At 38.5% G+C, this 20,937-nt stretch overlaps 1 long non-coding RNA gene across 1 annotated transcript; it reads right to left on the bottom strand.

The window, feature by feature from the left end:
• Window positions 1-13,005: 13,005 nt before the first annotated feature.
• On the bottom strand, window positions 13,006-18,503 carry LOC139719926 (uncharacterized). Its single transcript, XR_011710129.1, has 3 exons — window positions 18,393-18,503; window positions 18,104-18,265; window positions 13,006-13,118 (listed from the first exon to the last, which is right to left on the bottom strand). It is a non-coding gene; the product is annotated as an uncharacterized lncRNA (long non-coding RNA).
• Window positions 18,504-20,937: the final 2,434 nt, after the last annotated feature.

Genomic DNA, 20,937 nt, shown 5'->3' with positions numbered 1-20,937 from the left:
CTTAAACGGACTGGCACATAAGTCTTCGCAAGATTCGTATTATATTTTGCTATGCTTCCTATTAGTACGGTCTGCTATGTCGAAATATTGGATCCCGTGAGATTTTTGTGCCAAAATTGATTTTTTTAGCTAACTTTGTCAATTTTGGGGTGCTGAATCCAAAAAACTTTGGTTCCATTTTTTTCGACCACGTCCTCAGCCGCCATTTTGATTTTCAAAATGGCCGCCATAGCAAACTGTATTTTGACCCAGTTCTCATAATGTGAGCATCAATGAAGGTTCAAATTTGATGCAAAAAGCATGTTTATGATGTCAGACATTCTGATACACCATTTCCTGATATTGTAGAGTTTTTTGATACAATTTGAGGGCTGCCATCTTGAAATTCAAAATGGCCACCATAACTAACTGTGTTTTCACCTGTATCTCAGGGTGTAAGCATTATGGAAAGTATAAATTTGAGGCAAAAAGCATGCTTATGATGTGACATGTGACATGATGTGACATGCTAATATATACATTTTTGTTTTAAATGATGGATCATTTTGGTTAGCGGCCATCTTGAAATTCAAAATGGCCACCATAGCATATGTCATTGGGCCTATATCTGGAGTCGTATGCAGTGTGTAAGGTTCTAACTAGGGGCAAAGAGCATGCGTATGCTATTAGACTTTCTGAAACATCTTTTTCTGTCCATTTTGATATCATACTAGTAGGTGGCCATCTTGAAATTCAAAATGGCCGCCATACCAGAATGCATATTTTGACCAATATTTCATGTTGTAAACAATACAGAAAGTTCACATTCCGGGCATAAACCGGGCTCATGATGTTGAACATTCAGATGTACTTTGATCCCCTCTGTAAAATTGCAGATCATTTTTGAGGCTGCCAATTTATCATTCAAAATGGCTGCTTTTCAGCTAATATCTATGGTTACAAGCAACTTTTAGGCATATCAATGTTTATGGAGGTGTACATTGTACATTCTTTTACAAACATACACGCATATAATCATACATTCTGTAATAATGGATTATTCGCATTGGCTGCCACTCTTGAAATTCAAGATGTGGATTTCGACCCATATTTGGTGCTGTAAGATCTTTACCTGCAAACTTAAGCATGCTGGAGCACTTTCATGTAGGACCTACAAATATGTGGAAGTCAATCACTTCAATAAATAGTATTATCATTGCATAGACGGGACTGTTTCCTGTAGGTACACTACCACATTGAAATGCAAAATGGCTGCCATGGGAAACAATCCTTCAAGAGCATTGCATCTGGGCAAAACTTGTGAATGGGAAATCATGTGATTCTGGTGTCAAAGAAAATGACTTTCAAAAGTGCCTAAATAAACTGTGTCTGAGTGACTAAATGCTCCCATTTAGACGATTTGGTTGTGGAGTTTAAATAAACAATATTAGCCGTGTGGGTATACTCGAAAATTTATCGGAAATTTACTTAATGTCTTCTAGGCTCGTTCCCTGCATGTGTTTTTGAAGTCACAGCACTTGTATAGGGCTGTACACAGTGGAGCATTGGTTCTAAATTCTTCCAGAAACAATGACTTTTGCATTTCTTGCCATATGAACATGATAATGAATTCTGTGGCTACCATTGGAGTAGGGAGCTCAAAGCATTTAATTGCACAGTTTATGTATATCCGCTGGAAATAACGACAATGTACCATATTATATTCCCCTGAAGTAGAGGCACAAATTAGGTTGTGACGGTTTACAAGGTTTGTTCTCTGAATGTGTTGCATCAAGATTCTACGAGAGCAAATTGTCCAGATTGAAGTCATCTACGCCCAACTTCTGGAAGGCATGAACTGTCTCATTGCACATTCTGCATGATTCAAGGCTTAGAGAATTCTTGATCCATCTGCTCTTTCAGACATCCTCAAATTCTCAACTTCAGCCTTTGCCATGAAAGGCATGACCAAGCAGACCTTTGTTTTTCGCAACAATTTGCAGAACATAATCTCTCAACAGTGTCAATTGTACTTTATCATCTTCTTTTCCAGTGATGGAGCAGACAACGTGCAATGCAGTTGCAAAAGTAAAGCAAAGATCCATTAGGAGAATGAAAATGTCAGTGTCTATACGTAATAATCATCAATATCTCTGAAATTCTCTGTTGCTCTTGAAGTAGCATCTAATACATGCAATGGAATGAGGATATCAGCTGCCTCGTTGTGACAGGTGACAGCTCCCATGGCATCTTTGATGAACCCTTTGTTTCTTTTTTTCCCTGATCTGTGTCAGATGGAAGAGAAGGCCATAAAATTGTGAGATGAAGAGTGATTGTGGAATTACTTAGAACAGTAGAACTTATATAACTTCCGATAATTGTATCGTCCAGTAATGACTGGATAATGACAAGTCTATCAGATTGTTGTACTGGTATGTAGAAGCGTTATAAGAAGGTTGTGGCCCTCTTAAGCTTACGACTTTTGATTCAATCTTACACAGTATATTTCAATTGCAAGAGCTGAATGTCTGGCCTTTCTCATATTATCCCAGACAGATCTTTTCTCATATTATCCCAGACAGGTTTTTTTTTTTTTGGTTTAAATTCTTTCAGATACAAATTCTTAGTACAGAACATGAAAACTTTCTTTTTCATCCCTTTCTAGAATATCCTCCCGCAACGTTTCCGATATCTGATTGCCAAGCACCATATTCATAAGTTTCAATGCAGTGGCAATTTTTGAGATTGCCCTCGTGTGATGGTGTTCTAAATTGTTGAGGAATTCTGATGCATCCAAAGTGCCAAAGAACTGAGCTATTATTGCTCCTTTGTAGTTTTAGAATCATTGGCGGTACATCAGTAAGCATCTTGGAAGTCTTGATAATTAAGGATGACCCACACAAGGGCAATCAGGTAAAATCTACTCATTGGCATTCCTTATTCATTCTGTGTTATTCCAGAAATACATCCAGTAATTATGAGCTCCCTGATGAGTTGTTTCATTTTGTGGTCAACAAACACGCCTGTGAATGGGATGCCTGGTAGGGTGACTATGGCATTTTTTGCCATTGCGAGACTTTTCCTTGTTTGTCTTTATTCTCTCGAGGCAGTATCAAGTTTTTGAACCTCGCCTTTAATCGCATCAATGCTTGCTTTTATAATGACTGGGATTAAAAATAACTATTAATGAGGTTCCATGACAACAAATAATGTCTTGCCTGAGAGTTAAAACAAATCACGTGTACGCGAACCACATACCCGCTTGGCTATCATGGGATGTGGGATGTAACGCTTACACGCTTGCCCACACTTATGGGAAGTGGTATGGGACCCTTCCCCTCCCCCCCCCCCCCTTACGCAGTCTTTGCCCCTCAGGATGGCTTGATGACGTCATTGGAACCTCGTCCTTACAGTCTGAATTTATGGCGGCAATTTTGAATTAAGAGATGGCTGTCGTTCTGCGTGACCTGAAAATGAATTCGGTCTAACTAGGACAATTTTGGCAAATTCATCTATGGCTCTTAATTACCACAGTATTACATTTATATGTTTTTCATTGGCCACCATCTTGAATTTCAAGATGGTGGCCTTTCTAATGATCTACAATAGGAAACAGCTGTACTGGAACGTTAGATACCACAAGCATGTGCATTACTGAAAATTTGATGCTCCTACAATAATTGCAACATGAGATATGCGTAAAAATGCTACGGCGGCCATTTTGAATTTCAAGATGGCAGCCTAGTAATTGTATCAAAACAATCCGCAATATCAGAAAATGATATATCAGAGTGTCTGACATCACAACGATGCATTTTGCACCAAATATGAAGCTTCTACAATGCTCATTGTATGAGATATGGTTCAAAATACTGTTTGCTATGGTGGCCATTTTGAAATTCAAGATGGCAGCCTACAAATGGTATCAAAAAAATCCACAATATCAGAAAAAGATATACCAGAGTGTCTGACATCACAACCATGCATTTTGCACCAAATTTGAAGCTTCTACAATGCTCACTTAATGAGATATGGATAAAAATACAGTTTGCTATGGCGGCCATTTTGAAATTCAAAATGGCGGCTGAAGACGTGGTCAGAAAAAATGGAACCAAAGTTTTTTGGATTCAGCACCCCCAAATTGACAAAGTTAGCCAAAAAAATCAATTTTGGCACAAAAATCTCACGGGATTACATAGTAGCCTCTACTATATCAATTTATAGTAATTTCAATCTTGTTCGATGCCAACGTAAATTTCATTGATTTATTTGTTTACCTTAGCGTTACCACTTCACCCTGATATCAAAGTGAACATGGATTTTAAAAATCCCATGAAAGTCCAGGTTGGGCAGTGTGTACATATCAAGCACAGCACTTAATAGTTAGATGTCAGCATGCCGCCTGTCTTAAAATCAGTGGAATGCGCACAACTGTAGCAGATGCATTATATTCAGTCTAAGAAATTTATTGCGCTCTCTATTTGAATGTCTCCTCCTCCATGTGGAGTAAATAAACACAATTCATTACCGACAGATGAAGGGCAGCAAGTGCACTGCTTTTTTAATAGTCGCTCACACTTGTCTTCTGTTTTTAATTTCGACGTCAGTTAGCCTGCTTGCCGATATTGGGTTATAAATGACGTGATGTCGCAAAGGAAATTGTTTGTCGAGACTAACCTCGTCCAGAAAGAGCACATCATACCATCAGCGGCGGTATAAGGTCGTAACTAATCGAAACCGTCGCTTTTCAGGCGCCGAAAGGTTGACGGAAGATTAGATGTCACTTCAGGTAAGGAAGATTGATTTCAATCTGACATCACTATTTATCGCCAGTCGGGTGGTTAAATGCTCTTTCCGAATGCAACCTACTTCCTTCGTCTTATCGTCTTTAGAGGTCTTATCGTCTTTAGAGGTTCGTGTACTTGACGTTTGACGGATTACTACAATTAATAGAGTAGTCATTATAAGGTGTGGCTCATCACAGCCTTGAGCGTCTGAAGATAAGTTATTACAAGCAGTACTCCCTTTGTCATTGACCTTTCATGATGAATACAATATAATTATCATCAAACATGCCAAAAGAATAAAGCACATGTCTATTTACTTTTTTTTTTCAAGACGACTAAGCGTACCAAAACTCTCGGATATAGTACACGAATCATTTATTGAATTTGGCCTTTTTCCAATAAAAGAGAACCTCTTATAAGTGTATAAAATAGCATACTGTGGGAGAATGTTAATGATCAACACAGGTATTCCTTCACACAGTCACTATTGTGCGCAGGACAGGTTATCGCACTCTGAGAGAATAACCCTTTCTTCGTCGTTTCTCGCATGTCCATCTATACACATAAACACTTTTGAACAAAATGAAGCGGACGCGATAAATCTTTCGAGGAGAGACGAACTATTACTAAATTTTCTTTGCTCTTCCTAGGATTATCCTCACTCTCTGGCAGACCCGTCTGAGGATGATCGAAGGCTGATGAACAAGGCGGCAGTTTGCTGAAATTTTGAAGAAGGCATGTTCATCGCTTCCGATAGATGATTGCGCCTTATTTGAGCGGGAACCGCTTCATTTATCTAGACGAGTTAGATGTGGTACGATGATAAGGAATCGTTATGTCTCGTCGAAAAGTACCCTGCTATATCATCTTCCAGTCATTACCATCCTATCCTAGGGGAAAATGTTCCAATACCAACAGCTTGCATGTCGCAGGTTCCGCCGGATCCCAGGGGAGGAATATCAGGCGTCATACGCTGTCCAAACAGAACACGTATGCTATTACAGATGCGTTACATACCGTGTCGGATCTATTCCGAGAGCGCTCGAAAACCCCTTTTCCTTTTCTCCCTTTTCTTCTTCTGCCTCTCCGCCCTTCTCCACGTCCTCCTCCTCCTCTCTTGTCTTTTTTTTCTTTTCCGCATTATCATGTCCATCTGTTTCCTCATCGTCATCATCTGCTCTTTCTTCTTCTCCATCTCATTTTTATCTCTACAATGTCCTTGTCTCTTCTCAACCATCACCATGCTCTTCTATTTCTTCAACTGTATATTTTGTCTTTAACATGTTTTGTGTTATTCTTTATTCTCCTTTTCCCTACTGTCTTCCTTCAGTTCTTCTCATTCCTTGAAAAGTTTTCAAGGATCATTTTTCAAAACTGATCTAACGATCACGGCATCAGGTTCTTATCCCAACTGTTTAACCTCAATCACACTTTGAAGGTGGCTCTTATTTGCGAGACATAGGAGGGGACGTAATGAAGAGGGATTCAAGGAATGGGCAAAAACAAAGAAAATAACACACGAGTCTGTTGATCTATATATTGAAAACTAGTCAGAGTTGTAACAATAGCATTATAGTCATCACGGTGGTTAGGGTTCAAGCCCTTGGGGGCGCTGTGACATAGTGGATAAGACTCTCGACTCCCGATCGGAGGACCCGAGTTCGAATCCCGCCCAGTGCTTACGTCCTTGGACAAGATGTTTTTACCCACCATGTCCCTCTCGACCCAGGTATATAAATGGGTAGCTGGCAACGCTAAGGTAATAATAATGGCAGGGCCCTCTGGTAGAGCAGTGGCAACACTGAAGAGGCTACCCTGGGTAAATAAGAGAACTACAACTCTACTTTGGTTTGCATGGCCGACTGCATTTCATTAGAAATGGCCGATCATGCACATTCCAATAATTTTTGGTCTCGTAGACGGGAAAAGCAGAGAAAATCGCGAGAAAAGTATATTTCAATGTTTTAACACACACGTTGTCTTGCGAAAGCATTAACACGGATATGAGTATGTCGGATGAGGGTGATTACCAGTAGTTCATGTCTATGATTAAGATCGAGGTAGTAATTACACAGAAAAATGATACCGAATTCATGCTTCATTAGGTGTTTGCCCCTCTAGTGTCAGATAAGCAAAGTTCCAGCATTATTGTTTTCATAGATTCCAAGCATTAAGTAGAAATATAACGTGCGAAAGTTGATGACATTTTTTTTTTCATTTCTAATTTGTGGTTGCCATTAAACCCAGTATTATGTCCTCACATTCGGTGTTACTCAAGATGAACATTGACGCATACCTGTGAGAAGTTACACCGGACTTAGTTTGTTCACCTACAAATTCAGGTCATTTTCAGAAACCAGCAAAGGAGAGTAGAGATCACTGCACATGTGGGTGTTTTGGCACTATACAGATCTCGTGCAAATGTAATTATGACCTCGTCAAGTTTGCCCATCACGAACACAAGTTTGACCTTGGAAATTGCCAATCTTATTGATCAATGACATTGTGTGGACTCTCTTTACAACAGACCTTTGGTACTAGTGAGATCCCTTACGTAGCAGTTTGACCTCATGATCGAAAAAAAAACAAACAAACAACCAGCCAAACTATACACGATACAAAGGAATTCAAAACAAGACAGTAACTTTTTCATATGGAGTGCTTGTTATGTACGCGCCATTTACAACGAGAGTCAATTGTAACCAAATTATCAGAAGGAATGAATCCTATGAGCTAGCACACCTGCGGCCATTTTGGCCCGAATTCACGAAGGTGGTACAATCTTTGTCCATGGTTTAAACCCTGGACAAAGACCGTAGTTCTGTATGGGGCGCCAAGACCAGTGTCGCATGGCCTATTTCGTTACGAAACCATGGACAAAGATTGTACCACCTTCGTGAATTCGGGCCTTTGCGAGTACATGTATTTCAGTTCCATTACAACATCCACGGACAAAATACTACAGTAAATAAAGGTGTTTCATTATCTATGATTTACGCGATCAACGGTCACATTAAGATGATAGCATCTTCGTATCACGTCTTACACGGACTGGCACATAAATCTTTGCTAGATTCATATTATATATTTTGCTATGCTTATCATCAATTTACAGTTCGATGCCAACTAACTTTCATTGTCCTATTCATTCACCTTACCGTTTACTACTTTTCCCTGAAATCAACATGAACAATGATTTTTAAAAATCCCATGAAATGCCAGTGAGATGGGGCAGTGTGTACAAATCGAATACAGCACTTAGTTTATGTCAGCATGCCGCGTGTTTTGAAATCAGTAGTATGCGCACAACTGCAGATTATATTCAGCTTAAGAAATCTATTGCTCTCTCTATCTAAATATGTTCTCCTTGATGTCAAGTAAATAATTATACGCAATAAATAATTACCGATAGATGAAGGGCAGCAACTGAACTGCTTTTTTAATAGTCGCTCACACTTGTCTTCTGTTTTTCACTTCGACGTCAGTAAGCCTGCTTGCCTGCTCATGATTGAAAAAAAACAAAACACCATCCAACCAAACTATACACGATACAAAGGAATTCAAAAGACGGTAACTTTTTCATAAAGAGTGCTTGTTATATACGCGTCCTTTATAACGAGAGTCAATTGTAACCAAATATGAGAATGAATGGATCCTATGAGCTAGCACACCTGCGGCCACTTTGCGAGTACATGTATTGCAGTGCCATTACAGCATGGTGCTGGCTTGTATACTGCTTGATATATTGCTGTGTATTTAAAGTGCAATTCTACACCAAGCCCGTAGTGACTTTGATGAATTGAGCAAAATCGAATAAAGCAGAAAGATAGAAATTTCATCACAACATCGGACCATGACCTAAGAAAGTTGTGAAATCGAAAACTTTCACACGTTTTTCTCGCGATGCAGCTGCAGATGCAGCAACCACGCTTATTATGCAAATTGGATATCAGGTAAACGATGTCATGGCCTTACAAGTCTCCCATTGACCTTTACCCATATTGGTTTTTTTTAAATCAAATTACCTTTTTTAAAGTGAAGTACATCATTTCATAACCATTGCCACTATCCTATGGTGTGTTAGAATGGCTAACAACCTTTTTTCTTTATTTTCTTTTAAGGAAACCAAAACCCCAAGAGAAATATGGGTTGAGTGAAAGCAGCAACATTAGTAGAACACATCCGTTAAAGTTTGAGGAAAATCGAACAATCCATGCAAAAGTTATGAATATTTAAAGTTTTGGTGTTGGAACCACTGGATGAGGAGACTGCTTGAATTTATGACATCATGTGTGTACAACAATTACAAAGAATATATAAAGAAAATTCAACATGCTTTCACTTTTCTAGCATAATGAATGAGCACTTGACTAACCGCTTTCAGAAAGCAGGGGGAATAATTACTATACCCTTAACATAATGTCAGTATAAAGTTGATGGAATGTGTAATTTTCATGAAAAATTAATTTTCGTGGAATTTCCTTTATATTTTCTTTATATTGTTTTCCACACATGATGCCATAACCTCTAGTAGTCTCCTTATCCAGCAGTTCAAACACCAAAACTTTGAAAATGCGTAACTTTTGCATCTATTGTCCGATTTTCCTCAAATTTTCACTGATGTGTTCTGCTAATGTTGCTGCTTTCACTCAATCCACATTTCTCTTTTGGTTTTGGTTTTCTTTAAAGAGAAAAGGGTTGTATGTAGTTTGTATATAATGGACCCGAACTTTTACCCTCTGACATTTCTGACCATAGATTGGGTCAATGACCATCATCACCTCTGCTTAATTTGTTTGAGTGGTGAAAGCGTGTGACATTCTTAAGTTCGAAATTATCCTTCAGCGTCCTGTTTTAGTATTACTTCTACAATCCAACCCGTGTGATATGACTCTGTGTATTAAAGGAACAATGTAGTGCACATGCATGTTGATTCGTCTTGATTCATATAATACCCTAAACATCCCTAAGGTGGCCAAATGAATATCCAACTTACGTACCCTATATTTCAAGATAATATTTCTCCGTTTTTTCTTCAGATCACTTGGATGCGCCGACAAAAATCCTTCCAAACTAAGATTCTGCCCGTGATATCTCTGTCAAATCATATGCTAAAGTAGTAATATGATTAATCAGACATTTGAGATCACCTTCCCCTAGATCGAGCATCACTTGCATATTCTTCTACAGAATCTTTTGTTAAAGATATTAGTAACATGGAAACATGCCAGTTATGCTCAGTCTAGGGCAAGGCGCATTCCACTGTCTTTTGTTAGTCATACTAGTACTTACCCGATGATGGCAGATGATGTTACTGGTAGAATCTTGGCTTGGAAGCTGTTGTTATTGGTGTTGTTGTTGTTGTTGTTGTTGTTGTCTTTTTTTTGGTGGTTGTATCCATATAATATGAAGAAATATTAATGATAATAATAGTATAGACATTTATAGAGCGCCTTTTCCACTGGATGCAAAGCGCTATGACATGTCATCCCTAGTGGCCATAGGAGATAAAATATATACAAAATAAACAACATGGCATGTATCCAGATATTGAGTTGGCCACAGTGATGTGGAGGATGACATGAATCCACACAAGTCAACGTGCCCTTCCATTATAGTGCTTTTGAAGTCATGTCGAACACAGCATGGAATTGCACGCTACATGTAGCAGCGCGATTAGAGGGTTAGAGATCGAGTGTACGTCAATCAAGCGGTATGCCACATCTGATAACGTCATCACTCTCATCGTTAGTGCAGAAAAGAAAAAACAAACCACCATAATAACAACGAAACACATGCAAACACACATCTTTGCCACAATCAGTCAAATGAATCTCAACACATCCGACAAATTACACGATATGCAGGAAGATTACTCAGCCATAGGGCAGATTCCACATCTATACTTGGCTGAACGGTTCACAATCATCGATGAGTGGAAATTAATTCAGTCCTTCTTGACTCCAAACATCCAAACATCCAAACATCGGTATAAAGCTTCATATATCTGAGAAAATGATCTTCGTGCCAAATTAAAATCATCACAATTGCCACACAACCATATTCTGCCCGACAAAAAACAGCAAACTCTCTAGAATCTCTCTTTCCTCTCTTTCCACTTCCATCTATGGAAACATAAAAAAAACACATAACTTTTGTGCAGACTGTCTGATTTTCATCAAACTTTACTGTTGTGTTCTACTAACATTGCTGCATTCACTGAATCCCACATATGCACTTGCAATTAATTCCCCTTAAATTAGCAGAATATGGGCATCTTGTCTTTATGAGGACTTTATTTTTTTTCTAAAGTCCCTCCCCCCCCCCCCCAAAAAAAAAGAGAGAGAGAAGAGAAGAAGGCAATAGAGATGACAGTTTCCAGTTTATTTGATTCTAAAAAGTAACATCATAACATTTAATGCATATATTTGTAGTTTTCGTTCACAAGCATATACTATAACATGTCTGTGTTGTCTGTTTTTGTTTTTGTGATTGTTTTCCTCACCAAACCTCACTCAAGACTTCAGTTGACAGCACACATACCAAACGTATCATAATGCAATGGTACAACTCTGAGAGTCATTGCTTTTTTGCTTAAAGAAAGGCAGACAAGGAGTTTGAAGGTAAAAATATGTCTTTTTATTTCACCCAAATCAGCCTGAAACCTAGCTTATGATACCACTTGGGAAAAAACCCAGAATTTACACAAGTTGTTAAAAAAATAAAGAGCTTTAAAGTGTAAAAGGTTCTTAAGTATCAAGGTATTTTGAAAGCCAAGTTGTGTGTACAAATATGGATAGACACTTATATCTGTACTCCCATAAGGAAGAGACCACAAGCCAAAATAATCATGCACATGCATATCGTTAAATGACACCGAGTTTCGAAACAACCTTTGATGGAGGTGACAAATTCTCCTCTTTTTTTTACAGTCTCTGATATAACATTGTTTTATTTTTCATATCCTCTCCTGATAAACCCAAATGGTTGAGCATTGTAATTTAATATAGGTATTACACAAGCTGTTTTTGCAAAGACAAAATAATATTTGATAAGAGTGAAATTACAATTACAAAATCCTTACACTATGAGACTTTAAGTGAAGTTCAGAAACCTGACACACATACCTGCATGGTCAGCATACACTGACTGTACAGTGCTCGACCCTGAACTGTAAAGTGTAAAAATACCACCTAAACTTATTGTTTACAGGATTTTGTCTTCATGTTTTCTTTTTTTTTTCAAACAGATACCTGATATGGCTCATGATGTGATACCAGAAATCAGATTTTTCTGTGGATTATCCATCCCCATGAGTGCCTGTGAAAGTCACAGATCATGGGTTTCATAATTTGAGTACTTTCTTCATTATCTAAACTCAAAGTTTTACAATATGTATAATTATTGTCACATTCTATCATTAAAAATACCAACCAAGGATGTGAAAGAGAGACAGTAACCATGAAACTTACATGTTGGGGAAATAATTCTGGTGTGTAAACATGTGTCTAAATGTTTGGTAGAAAATGACAATATTTAGGCACATATCCAAGGCATCAGTATACAGTAACAATCAATCTCAGTGCAGAGGATGTTAAGGTGAGGTAGAGTCCCATCAGCAGCATTAATGGCAAAATCATACTTCTCTCCAAACTAAAGAAGGGGCTGTGGCACTGGGGGTTGGCTACACCCCTACACCCTTTTGGCTCTATTAAGGGAAAAAAATGAATTAATCAAAAAGTCACAACAAAACCCATGACTCTTTGAGGGTTCCACCCACAGATTCTTCCCATCAAAGTGCCCCCCCCCCCCCCCAAACTTGGGCAATGTTTAGCAGCCCTTGTGCTACAATGTATTCTTACACAGAATGACTTTCAAATCTCACCACCCCCCCACCCACCACATCCTCACAACATCCGTATCACTGCTGCTCTCAGAGCTCTACAGACTGCATTGCACATACATGTAGTTACAACCCTAGTTCTTTCTCAGTAGGACTTTGAATGCCAAGTACATGACTGCATTGAAAAGCTTCATTCCCCTGACTTTCACCCCTATGCTACACAGTATTAACCATTTCTCTGTAAGAGAGTACATTGCTGTTGGGTTTTCTGTGACTGTCGTCACTCAAAGCACATAAAGGATTAAAGTTGCTGTGGTCATTCAGGAGCACAACGGCTTTCTATCTTGATGTGGTCCTCCTAGGAGTTTGGCGATGATGACAAAATTCAGATCTGTGAGAGAATTCTATCCACCAAGCTCACCAGACTCGAGAAATATTCGTCGACGTTGCCTGCGTCTGAGGACTCTTCTGTAGCCAGAGAATGGTAGTCTCTGCTCAAGGAGGCAAGTCTGTGCAAGCAAAGAAAATCAAGAAGGAGAATGGAAAAGACCTTTTATGCAATGCCATACATCAAACTTGAAATCAACTCTTCTTACAACAGGTGGCAAAATAAATGGCTTGACATGATATGCACTCCATAAAATGCCATTGCACCCTACATTTAAGTTGATTCTCCTGGAGAAAAATAAGAATGATTATACTGTCAATGGAACATTGACATAATATACAAAAGTTAAGAGATATCGATTGCACATACAAACATAAAGTAGATGGAGACATGATATCATCACCTCCCACCTAACTCTCCAATTGGTCTGAAAAGAAAAAAATATACAAAACCAGGCTTGTGGTTGATAACTTTCAAACTGTAGCCCATCTGTTCTAATGATTATCTTTGCTGCACCAAAATAATTTGTCATTCTTATCAATTTCATGTAAAAAAAAGAAAGAAAAATAAATAATTTGTGTACAGATCAATGGAAGACTTCATGATGGTATCATCACCTCCTCCAGTTGTGGATGTGGTTGCTCCTAATATCACTGTTTCATGGAAACAGGGAAGAATTTAAAATTCAGTGACTTTTGCATTTCAGGTCCAATTTGGGGGAAAAAAACCCTCCACCATTGTCTTTCTCTGATTTGACTCTAGCTATTAATGCTGCCATGATGTGGGAATGCACTTGAAATTGCAGATGTGATCTATAAAATATCTGATTGCTCTGCTCCTTTTTGCCATTTGGCACAGATAGTTTATCAAAAGTGTTACTGAAATAGAAATAAGGTACTGAAAGAGTGGATAACTTTGTGTAAATTGTTCACAGTGAGCCAAGTTTAGTGAACTGCAAGTGTTTATGTTTGGATGTGATAGTATTCAATGCACACACTAGATGAAGTCATTGAACTGAACTGAACTGTACTGAAGCTACAACTGGCCAAAAAAGAAAAAGAAAAAGACGACATTTTTGTCAGTTTAGTGACCTTTGACCCTGTGTCATGCAGTGCCTGCCAAAACTAAAAGACAATTATTTCTTTTTAAATTTTCATTTAACTTGAAATAAAGAGAGCTGGGTGTGACAGACAGAGGGAGAGACAACCTGAAAACAGAATGTCTCCAGCACCCTTCTGGGCAGAGATAGACAAATTACTTAGCAAATATCTGCAGGTAAGGTGTGGCAGACGTCAAAATGAAGGAAAAGTTGGACATTCCTATATCATGACCGCAGGAAATGAGTCTCCCATGCTCGCCCTCGGGAGATGAATTCTGTTCTCTGATGTCAGCCACAGGCAATCCTTTCTCCCTCTACAATGTCAACTTTGATGCCAGTGAAGAAGATCAACTGCTACACAGGCATAGAGGCCTGGTTTGAAATCTACCGGATCCTACTAACCTCATGGAATGATGCATCAAATCATGAAATTGGAGCAATACACTGATTATGACTCAACTCATACTGTTAAGCAATAACTGCAAACTACCACCACACTCTGGAAAGATGGAGGTCAGATATTAGATGTCAAGATTAGAAGAATTGGGACACAAAATTTGAGGAACACCAAAGACAATCTTTAAGGCCGGGAAAAAGCATGTCTGCCAAAGTGCTAGCATTGGAAGTTGCTCCTCAAAATTTATCCATGATATATTCATGAGTTTGAGTAAATTACGCTCCAAGGAATACACAGTGTCTACGCTACAGCCCAAATTAGACCTCATTCGTTTGTTTTCTCATTTGTTTATATGTTTGTTTTTTCTTTGACATTATCCCCAATTCACCAGCGCTATTTCATTTTATAATTAGGATATATCCATTTGACGTCATGAGGCATGCTTCTGAAAAAATGCAAACAATCAGACAAATTGTGTGTAAGTAACTATGCATTCCTCATTGTGTACAAGACCAGCAAACAAACAAACATTTGCGACAAGAAGATCACCAAATTATGCATTGTCAAATGGAATAAGTAATGTCGTTCTATGTTTCCTACATTCTGTATGTATAACCACATACTAAGAAATCATAGCAGACATTCCTTATTGGAGACACTCTCATCTTAAAACATATACCACTTTCCTGTCATGTTGGTGTCACTATTGGCTGCTTTAAGTCATATCATCTAAACTAACATATACATGAAGGCAAATATGCACTTGTATACGAACTTCTTTTTCAAAATATTGATTTCGACTGCTTGGCATGCTTGCTGAACAGATCCACATGGTCTCAACTACAATTTCTTATTCTTTTAATACTTTTCTTCTCTCTCTCTCAAAGTTGCAGGCACCCAAGTTATTTTTCTATTCAATACTGTCCCTACAACAGTATTGTTGGTATTTTCTCCCTTTCATTTCTCCTTGTTGTATGCTTGCGTGTGCATGCATGCTCGTCCAGGTGTACTTACAGGCATGCAGTGTGTGTATATGTGTGCGAGTAAATGCGTTTGACTTCTTTTATGGGCACCTACCCCCACAAGCATCTGCTTTTCTGTCGGTTCCCCTGCACATTTATTAATCATTTACGGTAAATCTGAATATGACATACTCTAGAATGATGATTTAAATCCATTCTGTATCATAAAATATCATATCAAGCTCAGTCTGCACACAATGCATTTTCAGACATTTGTTACTATTCATATAATCTCTAGATGTATGTCAATAATATAATTCATGTGGAATTAATGAATGAATAAAGAGACGACCAAATGTTGCAAACAAACTTGATGCCAAAGATTACACACAGTTTGGCAATAATATATATTTAAAACATCAACATTGAAAGTTCAAGGCTCTTGGAACAAACCTTGGACCTCCAAGGGCATATTGACGATTAGTATCTACTTATAAAAATTTTCCCCCCATTACCCTTGGCACACTTTCATTTATGCAAACAAAGTAGAAATCAATAATTGTTCTCTGGTGAATTTTCAATATCATTATATCATTTACTTTATAATTTTTCAATTAAAATTTGCATGTTGACAACCGGCACTTTAAAAAAATGAAAAAAAAAAGATGAAAAAAGAGAGAGAAAGAAGCTTGTTTATAAGCAGTTTCAATCAAAGTCTTGTCTGCAAATTATCTTCTCAATGTCCTACGCTTGAAAAACCAAACAAGACCCTCCACTGCCATTCTACTGCCTCTATGAGACTCCCTTAAGTATGATGCCAACCAATTTTGCGCTGATAATGAGGTAGGTATTCTCTCAGAGGAGAAATTGTTTTTCAAACAAAGTCATAAACGGGAGCCAAACCCTGTGACTTATGCCTCATTTTGTGGCGCCACGAGGGCATAATGGAATCTCATTGCTAACCTTGAGGGAATGTCTCCACATTAAACCCCATTCTGTCATTGTCATTTTCATTCTGACAAAGTTTGTTTCACCCATATAAAAACCTTCCATGGGCATGCTGCTGAATGCTGTTTAGTTACTTGTGCTACTACTTTAATTTGCTATTCTCAATACCATAACAATGAAAACTACTTCTACTAATCCAATGAAACTCCTACTAGTATTCTACACCTTAAGCTATTATTGCAACTCCTCCTCCTCCTCCTACTACTACTACTAATACTATTTTCATAACTACTATCATATTTTGGATCAAAAATTTATTTTCTGGTGATTGGTTGAATGAAAGAGCTTCACATGATTATAGGTATTTTCAGCTATGTCACTCCATAGAGTACTATTTGCAAAATGACGTCACTTCTATGACGACATTTTGCAAATAGTATACTATTTGCAAAATGATGTCACAAAGCAATTCTGAAATTGTGTGCAGCTTTGTACCCATCACTCTGTGTAATGTAACATTTTTAAACAAACAATATCGTGATATCACAAAGCAATTTTGACATTGCGTGCTGCTCGTACCGCCACTCTGTTAAATGTATCAATTTCTAACAAGACGATTGTGACGTCATAATAACAACGTCGCGCTTGTCAATTGTGACATTTTTAACAAACATCAAAAAGTAGTTCTGACATCGGGCGCTGCTGCATGCTTCATATGGTCAACATAGGATCCCTTCACAAGGTTGCATCCACTATCTCTCGCTTTGCATTTCCCCCATTTTCCTTTCTTTTGTTTGAATTTTTGATCCAAAATATAAAACAAATATACTTTGCCTAATTTCGAGTTTCCTGTTCAAACTATAGGCCTCAGTGCCTCAAAAAACAACAACAAACAAACAAAGAAAAAAAAACTATTCACTTCCGGGCTGCGCCCCTCAGTGAATAGTTCAGTTTGGAGTCACCTCTGCCCATAGTTTTAACAAGAAACTCTCAAGGTAAAGTATATTTGTATACTATTACTACTCCTCCTCCTCCTCCTTCTCCTACTACTACTACTACCACTACCTCTTCTACTACTACTACTACTACCACTACCTCTACTACTACTACTACTACTACTACTACTATCGCCACTTCTGCTTCTTGTATTACTACTTTTACTTCTTCTATCAGTACTATTTCTTCTACTATCATCATTACCATGATCATGCTATCATATCCACCTTTCATCCAGCCTCTGTTTCCATAATACATAACACAAACACAGGACAGTAGATCAAACAGGAGTGTTATTGCACATAACACTGCAATACAATACTGTAATTAATGCTAGATATTTCACAGGGGATTTTATTATCATGAATTTTGAATGTCGAAAAGAAAAAAGATTAGCAAATTACCTGACCCACCAGAATATCACCATCCAGTTACATTGAGTACAAGGTACCAGAACAAAGTACAATTGTATGCACCATTGCAATGTGGGCTGGCAATAGCTGTACACAGATGTCTAGCCTACTAATTGTACAAGATTTCATACCTCCTATACACTGAGTGCTTGCAAGCACTGCAACATTATCGGCCGCTCATTCAACCACCCGTGAAATCGTCTTACAACTTCCGATTCATAAAGTATTTTTCATCTACTTCAATCAACAGTATCACAGCATGGCAGCAGCAGCAGCAAATAGTACACTCACCTATCTAGCAAGGCTGGATTACTCTTGAAGTGTCTGCAGTGAGGCAGTAACACCTCCAACAGGTGCAGAACCTTCTCCCTCGTGTCATGGTCTGAAATCTCCAGCAGTTCCGGGACGAAGTCACACCAGCCCTGTTCTACCATTTTAGGTGCGAGGTTGATTCTGACGGGAAACACGCAAACACACAAACCAAAAATTTTAATGATGGGTTAAAGTACTTAAACAGCAAAATCGAGAAGGTAAAGAATTCAAAATTTGAATCAGCGTAACAGTGAGCATCATGGCTTACCATAAGGGGGTCACACCTGTATCGCAATCCAAAAGATATATCAATGTATACAGGGATTGATCATCAACAGACAAACACACTCAGACACACATGCATACTTATACATCCTCACACATCTTGTCGGCCTTCTAAAAAGCATGAATCACATATGGCCAACAAAAAGGGTGTATGCATATGAATTCTTTCCCTTCTCTTCCCAAACAAGACTTGATAAATGATTTGAGGAATCGAATGCCACTAAAACAAGTTTGAAGCTGTCCAAACAGTGACGAGAGGGAGAGCCGTCTTTATGCCTTCACGGTGTGAAGTAAAAGGCAAACATACTTCATTGATTTGCCTCCGAAAAAAGCCTTGAACTAGTTCCACGATCAAATAAAAATATTGTCATCAATCACTACTCTTAATTCACAGGCACATCAAAGTACATGGTAGCCACTATCAGCTGCAGGTGTATTCCTATCCCCCTACCCCCCCCCCCCCCCCCCCTCCCTCGAACTCAACATTTATCACCTCATATAACGCAAACATATTCTTCTCTGGACTGAGATCTTACAGAACCCCGGTTGTTATCCTTCAGTTGCCATTATTCATCATTTGGGTCACTACCATATTGCATCCCTCATACTCTGAGATGCAGGCATTGCACAGCTGCCTATAGTTCTCTCTATGCCAGCTTTCTCCACTCTAGTGTGTGTGTTTGTTTGTTTGTTTGTTTCAAATAATGTCAAATACTCTCATTGCTGCTCTGGTTCATCCATAACTCAGCTTTTCATTTCTGATTCCATTTATCTTGCATATGCATTGCAACAAACATTGCTCCCTTTGACTCAAGCTGTTCTCCTGATTTTTGTTACAAACACATTCTTTTTTTTCATTTACTACTTTTGTTGTTGCCCTTTATGCATGATCATGGACCTGTTGCTTACAACTTTTACATAAGAAAACCCAAGTTACTATTTATCAGATTTTTTTTTCTGTGGTAAAGTCAATTGCAAAATTATACTAACCTCAGTTTACAATTCCAATCATTTTTTTTTTCTCAAGTAAAAAGTCTTATGCAACAGGTGGCAGGTGTGCAAAAAACTTTTTTCTTGTTTTTATCCCTGCTTTCATATGAGTGTGAAATTGTTCAAATTTTACCTCCTATCTTGCTGTAATGGATGAAGAAACACTAATACTAACTGGTGATATACAAATAGGGAGTTGGGAGTAGTCTGCAAACACATTCAGAATCATAAAAGCTCTTTCACCAGGACTGAAGCCTGCTTCTATAAACAGTGTTACTGTGTTCTGCAGCAGTGAAGATGGAATGGTGGGGGTTGGCATATATATATACGCCAACCCCAAAATATGTGAGGACGCGGTTGAAAGAGCGAGTTCTTGTGTTACGCGAGAGGAGCATTTGTTCAAATAAACGGTCAGCTGCTGAATCGTTTAACCTTCTTTGAGACGCGAGAAAGAACCTGGAAGTGCAGGACAGACTCTTACACTTCCCAGAACCAACTGTTTTCTCATCCTCGGCAGACGGCTGCTGCCATACAGCACTACCCAAAGCGCCAGTGTGGGGCGGCAGATTTTGCTTGGCTATGCTACATGGGGGAGAATGATGTATTCAAGTGTGTATTGCTACGCTGCATGATGATAACCATTTGGTTTATATTTACTGTCAGACTACCAAACTCTTCAAAAATCTTTCTCTTTAAGCATCAAGCACCTCTCTTTCTCTTCCTCCTTCACTTGGCTGTTTTGCCTCACTGTTTATTTGTTCCTTACTTTCAGTGATTATGTGTAAATTTAACCAAAAAAAAAAAAAAGAATGTTGATGGAAAGGTAAAATGATGCATAATAGCAGACAAAAATCTTCACATAATATAGAAATATGGAGACAAAAAAGGTTCTTCTGTTGATAAAGGAATACAAGATACACAACCTGAGGGCAAATTTAACAAAGTCACACTCTCATGTGATGTATTGGTAAGTAATCACATTTCGTTTTCCCCATAGTGATAATGAGAAACTCATGTGGTTGCAATTTCCTATCTTTGCAGGCCTATACATAGAAATAAAGCCCCCACATGCCTCCATCTTGATTGGTCATACTATGGCCACGAACATTTTTCTTTTATATGCCTGTGGATTGGTGAACCCATGCCTTGTGTGTGTGTGTGTGTGTGTGTGTGTATGTGTGTGTGCGTGCGCGAAGGGAAAGTAGGCGGAGCCTCCACAATATGACCTCTGAATAGATGATGTGCCAGCGCGGCGAGAATTATACACAGGATCCCAACCATATTAGAGCGATGTCTGTCCATCAATAGTACAGCACCCTGTGGCCAGCAGCAGGCATTTCATCTGAAATGAAGGCACCAATCCTCCTTGTCCATCTCCTATTCTTCCACCTGCTGCTCCACCATATATTTCCCACCTGTTCCTTGTCTCCTCTAGTTTTCAGAAAAGCCTTTTACATAAATTTCTCTCCTTTCATTTTTCTATCAGACTCATTTCCTCCCCCTTCAAGTTCCTCCCCCTTCTTCATATAGCTGATTTG

The sequence above is a fragment of the Diadema antillarum genome, unplaced genomic scaffold (assembly GCF_040938485.1).
Source record: "Diadema antillarum isolate AM-2024a unplaced genomic scaffold, OU_Dant_1.0 scf00000010, whole genome shotgun sequence".
Taxonomy (NCBI): Eukaryota; Metazoa; Echinodermata; class Echinoidea; order Diadematoida; family Diadematidae; genus Diadema; species Diadema antillarum.
This window is presented reverse-complemented; position numbering and strand designations above follow the sequence as displayed.